The sequence below is a fragment of the Saccostrea echinata genome, unplaced genomic scaffold (genome assembly GCF_033153115.1).
Source record: "Saccostrea echinata isolate AGI-Se365-2 ecotype Australia unplaced genomic scaffold, CSIRO_AGI_Sech_v1 ptg000025l, whole genome shotgun sequence".
Classification (NCBI taxonomy): Eukaryota; Metazoa; Mollusca; class Bivalvia; order Ostreida; family Ostreidae; genus Saccostrea; species Saccostrea echinata.
Window position 1 is genome coordinate 17,482,604 of NW_026889774.1, and position 9,042 is coordinate 17,491,645.

Below are 9,042 nucleotides of genomic sequence, written 5' to 3' on the forward strand. Positions count from 1 at the left end.
GTTCGTATGGAAAAATACATTGAAACCAAATCTCACCTCCGCGAATTGCCATTCTATAATTTGAGAAATGCAGCGTTCCAGGACACCCTAAATATACAGCATGCACTTAAAACGGAACTTCAACAATTACGTATCAAAGTGAAGGAGATGGAAGTAAGATATACTGAAGCAGTTAATGTGATTAATAACCTGGAAGAAAATTTTAATCAACTTTTAACGAGACAGCCATCTTAATCTCAAACATCAAATTGCAATACCGCTGAAGATAAACTTACTATTTCGAGGTTACAACATGAAGTACATACTCTGCGGATTGAAAACCCTTCTCACAAACAATTAGTAGATTCGATAAGTGCTAGTGTCCAAGAAGAATGGAGAGAAAACAGATTGAAACTTCAGGAAAGGGACAATACCATTCTGTCTTTGAAAAGCGAAAATATCCAACTTGTGAAAAACCAGGAATTATATGTGCAACGAATTCGCGATCTTGAAAATGAGGCTTATAATCAATCTATCAAAATTCAAAATAACAGTCAAAACCCTGATCTACAGAACATTTATTACTGAAATCATATTAATTCAAATGGACACAGATTAAGTGTACCGAATCAAAACACGAGGCCGTGTTTTACTGGGGCAAGGGGGTATTGTCACAGATGAAAATTTACCTTTGGTCATTTTAACAATTTTTACTTTGAATATTGTCTCTTTCAAATTCTACACATCTGTTATTAATTTAATGAGTTGTCATAATTGCTTCAATCCGTCAGATTTATCTAAATGTTTAATTATCTTAATTAGCCATGAGTGATATGACCAGATGGACTGTGCTTTGAATTACTTAATTATTGTGTATTTAAAGATATAATCTTTAACTCTACTTGTAAATCAAATAACTCATGCCATATGTTACTCAAGTTTGTCAATTATCAGTCATGTCTTTAAATACAAATTTTTGTTAACATTCGGGGAGTTGGAATCGGGACGCTGTCCTTGATACTGTCCGACCCAACGAGAAATAAAGGTCTGCAAATCGTAAGGCGGCTTTATCTTCATTACCAATAGTCCACCCCAGTGGCTTTGCGACAAGCACACGCATCTAAAGCGGGGGTGTGATACCAGGTCTTTGATAATGTGGTCTTCAACACCTGCTGCAGCAGCAGATGTGGCAGCACCTATTCTGAAGGAGTGACCTGCATAGTTTGTATCATTCAGGCCAATTTTCACAAGTAAAGATCTCAGTCTCTGTATAAAAGTATCTCTAAGCATGGGTATATGATTAAATTCATCAACGATAAACAAAAGTGACCAAGGATAGCATGATAACGATTTTCTAACCTGGAGATATAAACGCATGGTGTGTACAGTCTTAAATACATCATTTTTATAAATTGTAATATTTACACCTCTAGAAAATGGATCCGTTTTTGAAGTTCTCACCTTTAATACATAAAAATCATTTCCAAAGCTGACATCAGTAATTTGTAAAAAATGACAAGTAATTTCTCCACATCTAAGACACCCAAAATATGCACAAGAAAACACACATTTTAACATAAGATCTCGAAAGGGAGAAAAGGCCCCCTTGTCTAGTACCTGCCACAATTGCTTCAAAATATTAAGTGTAATTGGTAGGCGCTTGTTGGTAATAACATTGTTTTGAGATCTTTTTACACCACGTAATACATAATGAAGCTGATCACATCCAGCCAAAATACCACCATGACCTGCTCGTATATAATAATACCTAATACCAGCTAAATACAACTTAATAGTGTCATATTTTAGTTTCAAAACAGATTTACAATGAGTGACAAAGTGCACTAACAAGCTCTCGTTTACCAAAGGTATATATAGATAAGTAGAATGGAACACGGTTCCAATGATGCATACAAAGGACAGAAACAAAGTAAAGCTGAGCTGTAAGTTCGTCTGGTTGAACTGCATAAAGATGAGTCCCACAAATGCTGGAGTTGATCTTTTAGTTCTTCAGTAACTCTGAATGATGTAGGCAAGGAGTTGGTGTCAAATCGGCTTTTGGTGCAAGTGCGCGGAATTTCTTCATCTGGAATCGAGACAAAGAATCGGCTTTAGTATTTTGACACCATCGATATGTACGGCATGAATAATATAATGATTGCATGCAGCATGAAATGTTATGGTTCTCATTAATTTCATGATGCTCTTTACTTTTCCTTATTATATCAACCGTTGCTTGATTATCGCAGTGAAAAAGAATGTGTTTCCTACGTACGCCAGGCATGACCCCATAAAAGACAAGCCATCATGATAGAATAGAGCTCGAAGAACGCCATAGATGTTGTCTCATTTGAAAGCTCCGCAGGAAATTCTCCTTGAAACTATTTGTTTTGGTAGAAACCTCCAAAAGCTGTAGGGGTAGCATCTGTGAATAATTGCATATCAGCTGCTTCTGTAACATTATCGTCAATGAAAAAAGACACTCCATTCCAAGAATGTAAGAAGTCTGACCACATAGCAAGATCTGCTCTACACATGCTGTCTTATCTCGCATATACGTAAGTCGGATGGGACGTTAAATGGTGTCCTGTGTCAAGGATTACTACGATGGCCGACAGCGGCCGCCACTTTCTGATTAAGAATATTGTCATTTTGTACAGCGTTTTTGTCAATTTTCGTTGACATATTACAACTAAACTGGTAATGCTATATGTACATGTACACTTTTTACACTGACAATTTACACCAGCGAAAAACATTAAAATTCTTTCGTGTGATATGAAATTAAGATACATAAAACAGGTGGCTTGAAAGAGATAAGGAGCATTTTAATGATTTTCACCCTCAATTAGTCTGAGATATCGTAACCCAGTTAATCCTACATGTAGATTAGACGTAAATCGTCATTCTGTCACCTTGTTGTATCATTTAAACGATATTCTTGGGATTGTAATTAAAAAGGCGAATAAAAGTAATACGTTTGTTGTAATGGATATACATGAATATAATTGATATATCTCGATCATCAGATTGATTCTACCTATTATGTAGAGGTAGAAAAACAGGATTTAGTAGCTCTACATGTGAGCATCCAATCAAAAGTTTATGGAATGTATCAAAAACAAAACTTTAGATACGGAAATATACCCGTTTTTAAGCAAGAATAAAATGACAACCTTAAATGTGGGAGTCTGTATTTGCTCTCTAAATACATAAAATTAATAACTAAATGCTTGAAACACTTTTAAAGGCCAACGCAACCTCTCAAGACTTCCACCTGGTCGGCCAATTATTTTTCAATGTGGCACGGGAATGAAAATATAGGTACATGTAACTAATGTGATCATTTCCTCGTGCGCATTGTTTAAAAAACAAAATTCATACATCAAAGACACGTCCGATTATGAACAAAATCAAATTTCTGATAGACCTGGAAAATTTCATCCTGGTTACCTATGATGTAACCAGCAGGTACACCAACCTGGAATTTTATGAATTAATTACTACAATCTGTCGAGAAAGTATATCTAGAAGACAATACTAATCTGTAATCACTCCGACCTTGCTGTTCTGCTAGAACCTTAAGCTTATCACCTTCAAGTAACCTGTTTCATGTATCTTCATTTCATATCACAAGAAAGAATTTTAATGATTTTCTCCAGTGTAAAAACTGTATATGGACATATAGCATTACCAGTTTATTTGTAATTTGTCAACGAAAATTGACAAAAAAGCTGTACAAAATGACAATATTCAGAATCAAAAGTGGCGGCCGCTGTCGGCCATCGTAGATTACAACCCCCTTGGCAAGCAAAAGATCGTTTCTCTGGTTTTCGAAAACGAGTAGGCTCACTGGGGGCCGCCAGGGAAACCAAAAAAAACTTTCAACCCGGAACATGAACTTCACCGCCGAAATATGGCTGAAATATTGCCTACTCGGTGTAAACAATAACAATCAATCAATCAATCTAATCTTGCATAATAATGCAGCTGCTCCACAGTGGTGGACAAAGCTATAAGATGTGAAACGAAAGGTCGGCTAGGCAGAATCACTCTGCATGCAAAGTTAAGGTTAAGATGTCCTAACAAACTCAGCAATCCTTTTTGATGCATGATTTGCGCAGTTTAAATGAGTTAACAATATCTAATATCCGCTTAAATTTTTCTTGGAGTAAACGTGCCTCCATTTTAATAGAGTCCAAATATATTCCTAGATATTCCAATTCTGTGCTTGGTCCTTCCGTTTTCTTAATTGAAAGCGGGATTCCAAGTGTTCTAAAGACACCAAGAAATTTGTCCATAATTCTACGGGCATCACAATGTGGAGGTACCACCACCAAGAAGTCATCTAGGAGATGCAGAACATTCGGTAAATTGTATTTGTGTTCTGTGATCCAACACACAGTTGACGAAAGGGAGTCAAAAATTTTTGGACTAGATTTGCTACCAAATACTAAACGTTTAAAGAAATAATATTGTCTCTTTCACTGGATTTCATGAGAGGGCCATAAATTGTATGCTATGGGCATAATCTTGAAAGCAGCAGTAATGTCTGTTTTAATGAGCAATGCTCCTTCTCCATAACTTTTAATAAGTTGTATAGCGTCGTCCAAAGTTACATAACTAAGAAAATTCTGATTTGTCAATGAGATCATCCAGGCTAGGATTGTCTTCATCATTGTGTGGTGCTGACATATCCACAATGAGACGTTTCTTCTTTGAGTATTTGCTCTCTGCTATACCAATAGGGTTAATGCGATAGTGTTCGAAGGGAATTTCCTAAAATGGCCCATATAAATAACCCATGGAAAGTTCTTTTTGTATAAGTTCTGTAACACTGTCTGCATTTAATAAAGCTGATCTCAAATTCTTACATTCATGCGATTTCTTGGGAAGATGCTGAAACCCCGAATGAAAACCGAATCTAAGCCACTTGAGTAGATAATATGTATACTGCCGATCAGGGTGGTCCAACAAAAGAGTTTGTAGCATGTCGATTTTTTGTGTATGTACAATTCTGTTTTGAATGCTCTCCTTTACACTCAATGCATATATAGGTGTGCATTGCGGCATCTGGGTAAATGACAACCTCTGGCACCATTGACATTATTGCAAATTTTTCTCCCCTCGTGGAACAGCCTTTTCCTTCCATTCGACATGTTCGAGTCCATGTCTCCATGTCTTTTATCTCCAGCAGGACCGTTTAATGGACAAAATCCAGAAAAATGCAGTGTACTGTTACATGTGGCACAGGTTTGAGCTTTTGTGTTAGCAAACAGGTTACAAAAGAGTGTGTAATTGCGTACTGACCAGTCAACCAAAATGTTGTTGAACTTCAGATGAGACGCAGCCATGAGGCTGAATTGACGATGATATTCATAAAACCCCTTACCTGGATATCGGGTTGCCATATCAATAATATAAGGTTCGTACAGATCAAGCTCTTGTCTTCTTTGGGGGTATGCTTGGCCCATTATGTTTTTGTATATCCCGAAGGCCTGAATGAATTCGCCAATAGTAAGGGAACGCAATAGTCTTTTATCGGGCTTCTTATTTTCATCTTTCTCATCGGTAGGTGTGTAGTATGAATGAGCAGAGATGCCAAATTGACGTCCTTACCTGCAATGATTTGCTGCCGAAATTGAGGTGAAATCGTCTCCTCCAGAGGAAGGGACTCCGCCGAGAATCCATTTCTTGTTCGTCGTAATTCTGGAATTTGCTCCGCTGACCCGGCAGCTGATGCAGAAATGCGAGCAAATGCAGAGTCCAAGGTATAATTGTTCTCCGTTGGACTCGTTATCGTGGAAGTCGTAGACGTTCTCTCTGCACTTGAAATCGTCTGAAAGTCAGCTCCCTGAGTCAACGAATTCACTCTTGAAGTCAGATTTATTACGTTCTGCTGCAAAGACTGCACCGTCGACGTTAACTTGGAGTCTATATCCACCAGTGCATTTTTTGATGGTTGCCGCCATTACTGTTTTGGTTCACTGCATTGTGGGATTGCGGAGAGTCTCTGCCACTGTTGTTGTGTTGATCCGTTGCATTCTGGGATCGCGCACTTTCAATACTGTCTGGATATATACGAATGAGCAGTGATCTACGTGCATTGGCTAGAAAAGATATCCCGCGAGATTTCAACGAATCCTTTAATTGTGTAGAAGTCCAATTCTCTGGCAAATCAGGATTATAACTGTAAGGCACAGATCTTGTGAGCTTGGACCCCATGGCGTCGCACAGCTCAGTCACAGTATTTTGAAAATGCACAAATATACACGATTTCAAACGAATTTATGTCCGAAATAATTCCACAAGTTATTTAAATATCACTGTGACAACATATTGTTAAGTTTCACATAGCATAAATCGGTAGAATAAGGAAATCAAACAAAGAAAATAGCTGCAAACACAAGCGTCTTAGATAAGAAATGAAACAATTACAGACTCCCCCTCTAAGCTCCAATGCCCCTGGTACTCTATTCTCATTGGTTAATTTCATCTTCCATACTGACCAAAACATTTAATTAGAAATGCTACCCCACAACAGAATAATTATACAATTTGTGTCTTGTTACATAACATACTTAATAGTAACAATAATTATACAAGGACAAAGTAAGACAGGAAAGTACATAATGTTTATAACTAATAATTTAATTCTATTAAATTTCAATAATGTTATCATTAGCTGTGTTTGACAACTGATTGAACATTTAGAACTATTGTATCCAGACTATATCAACAATTAAAGATCACTCTTCAAAAGGCTAAATTAAGCAGCCATTCACAGCCAAAGTAATGAGCATGAAAATTTTTTGTAATTTATGTTAAAAGTGTTTTTGTCTTCTTCATTGCAGTTGATATTTGAGTTTTATTATTGCAGTGGTCAAATTAAGCAATACTTACATATATATCTTCTTAAATCGATGCGTAAAACAACGCGCGTAATGCTACCTCTTTTGAGGTCTGAATCTTCCTCTTTTTCATTACAGTAGGTTAACATGAATGCTTTAGGGGTAGGTTGATACCACTTACAAAATACTGAACTAGCCAAAGTGCTCAGGTGAGCAATGTGGCCCATTGGCCTCTTGTTTTTTATTGAATGTAGTTTTAAGTGTGTAAATTACTTCTTAGTTTACTGAGAAAGAAACTATTTTAGTCTTCAATATGATCAATATCTGTCACTTATGTTTGTTGTTGTCCATCAGGCATTACACAGCATGCTTTTTGCAACATTTGTTTCACATTTTTAGCTCACCTGAGCTAAAAGTTCAAGTGAGCAATGTTGATCATATTTCGTCCGTCTGTCCGCCTGTAAACTTTTCACATTATCGACTTCTCCTCCAGAACTGCTGGACCAATTTCAACCAAACTTCTTATGAAGCATCCTTGGGTGAAGAAGATTCAAAGTTCAAATGAAGTGGCATGCACTGTTTCAAGGGGAGATAATTTAGAAATAATGAAAATTTGGTGATATTTTTAGCTCCGCAGCTAGGTTAAGGACGCCCATGAAATATACGTCTTAAAATATACAGAGAAATGAATACAATCTTAATATTTTTTCTAATAGCTTTAGTTATGATAAATGTAAATTGGGGTGTTTACACTTGTATATATATCAGGTCTCTGCTGAGTTTGGCCAAAGCGATATCGCTTACATCAGCTGTTTGTCACGTGACAGGTTTAAAATTAGAACATATATGTACTTCTACAAAGATCGTAAAAGTTCAACGATATACGGGTATCTTTTCGCATAAAATTTATTCTGCTTTCTTTGAGACAAATTTCTCAAAATGAAAAGTGCTGGGAGCAACTTCCTCTTGTTCAGTAATTGTAAAAATTTTAGCCGTCTTTCTGTGAACTCCAGACACAGATGTAATATGCATTGGCATAATGTTACATAATGGAATAAATAAACACAACCAGCTCCCAGCACTTTTCAAAATAGTAGGAATAATAGCTACACATGTTTAAAAATTCAGAATTTATAGTGAAGCGGATATGGTTGAACTCTTGATATTTTTGAGGGGCTAGCACCTAACTGTACAAATGTGCTCCCTACGCAGGCTATATATAAAGACTACATATTATCAATTTAGTTTGACAATAAAATGTGGATTAATATATTTCAGAATATGGCCTTTTTTGGTCCGATAACACTTGTTTCGTATTTATTTTTACGAACTACGATAATAGCTTGATCTATGCCTCAAGTACAGAGAAACTGCATGTCAAACTAAGAAATGACGTCATCTCAGTAAGTACAACGAGATCAAGCTACATTCGCTAAGTGCTATTATGGCAAGACAAGTTGCAAGTCCATTTATCTTTACAATATTAATGAGAAACGAAAGTATTTGAGTATGTTTTTAAAAAAAAAAAATATATAGTATTTTTTTCATAGAGATTCATATACACAATGTATATTGTTTTAACGTGACGTCATAGCTTTCCCTAACCTCTGCATAGACTGACGTAAATATTGGTGTCCTTAACTTAGCTGCGTCCCCTGAGTTGAAATGAGCTTTTCTGATCGATCGTTGTCCGTCGTCTGTCAGTCTGTCCATCTGTAAACTTTTAACATTTTCAACTTCTTCTTAAGAATCACAGGGCCAATTTCAACCAAAGTTTGTACAAAGCATCCTTGGGTGAAGGGGAGTTAAAATAAAGGTCCAAGCCCCCTTACAAGGGGAAATAATCAAGAAAAGACAAAAATAGGGTTGGGTCATTAAAAATTCCTCCAGTACCACTGGGCCAGAAAAAAATTTGTTTGTTTGGAATTGCTGCCCTGAGGGTTTCAGGCCCAGGAGGGAGGGAGAGAATTTTTTCCCAAATTGAAGTTAAATTAAAAACTGCTGATAAAAATTTTAAGAAACAATAAACCCTTTATTTCTGTGGGTTTTTTTTTTTTTTTGTTTGTTTGTTTGTTTGTGTGGGGTTTTTGTTTGTTTGTTTTGTTTTGGTTTTTTTCTTTGGCTTGTTGTTGTTGTTTTTTGTTTTGTTTGTTTGTTTTTTGTTTTGTTTTGTTTGTTTGTTGTTGTTTTTTTTTTTGGGGGGGGGGGGTAA

General features: G+C 36.4%; 1 pseudogene; it reads right to left on the reverse strand.

The window, feature by feature from the left end:
* Window positions 1–933: 933 nt before the first annotated feature.
* On the reverse strand, window positions 934–6,204 carry LOC133192916 (uncharacterized; annotated as a pseudogene).
* Between the last annotated feature and the right edge of the window lie 2,838 nt (window positions 6,205–9,042).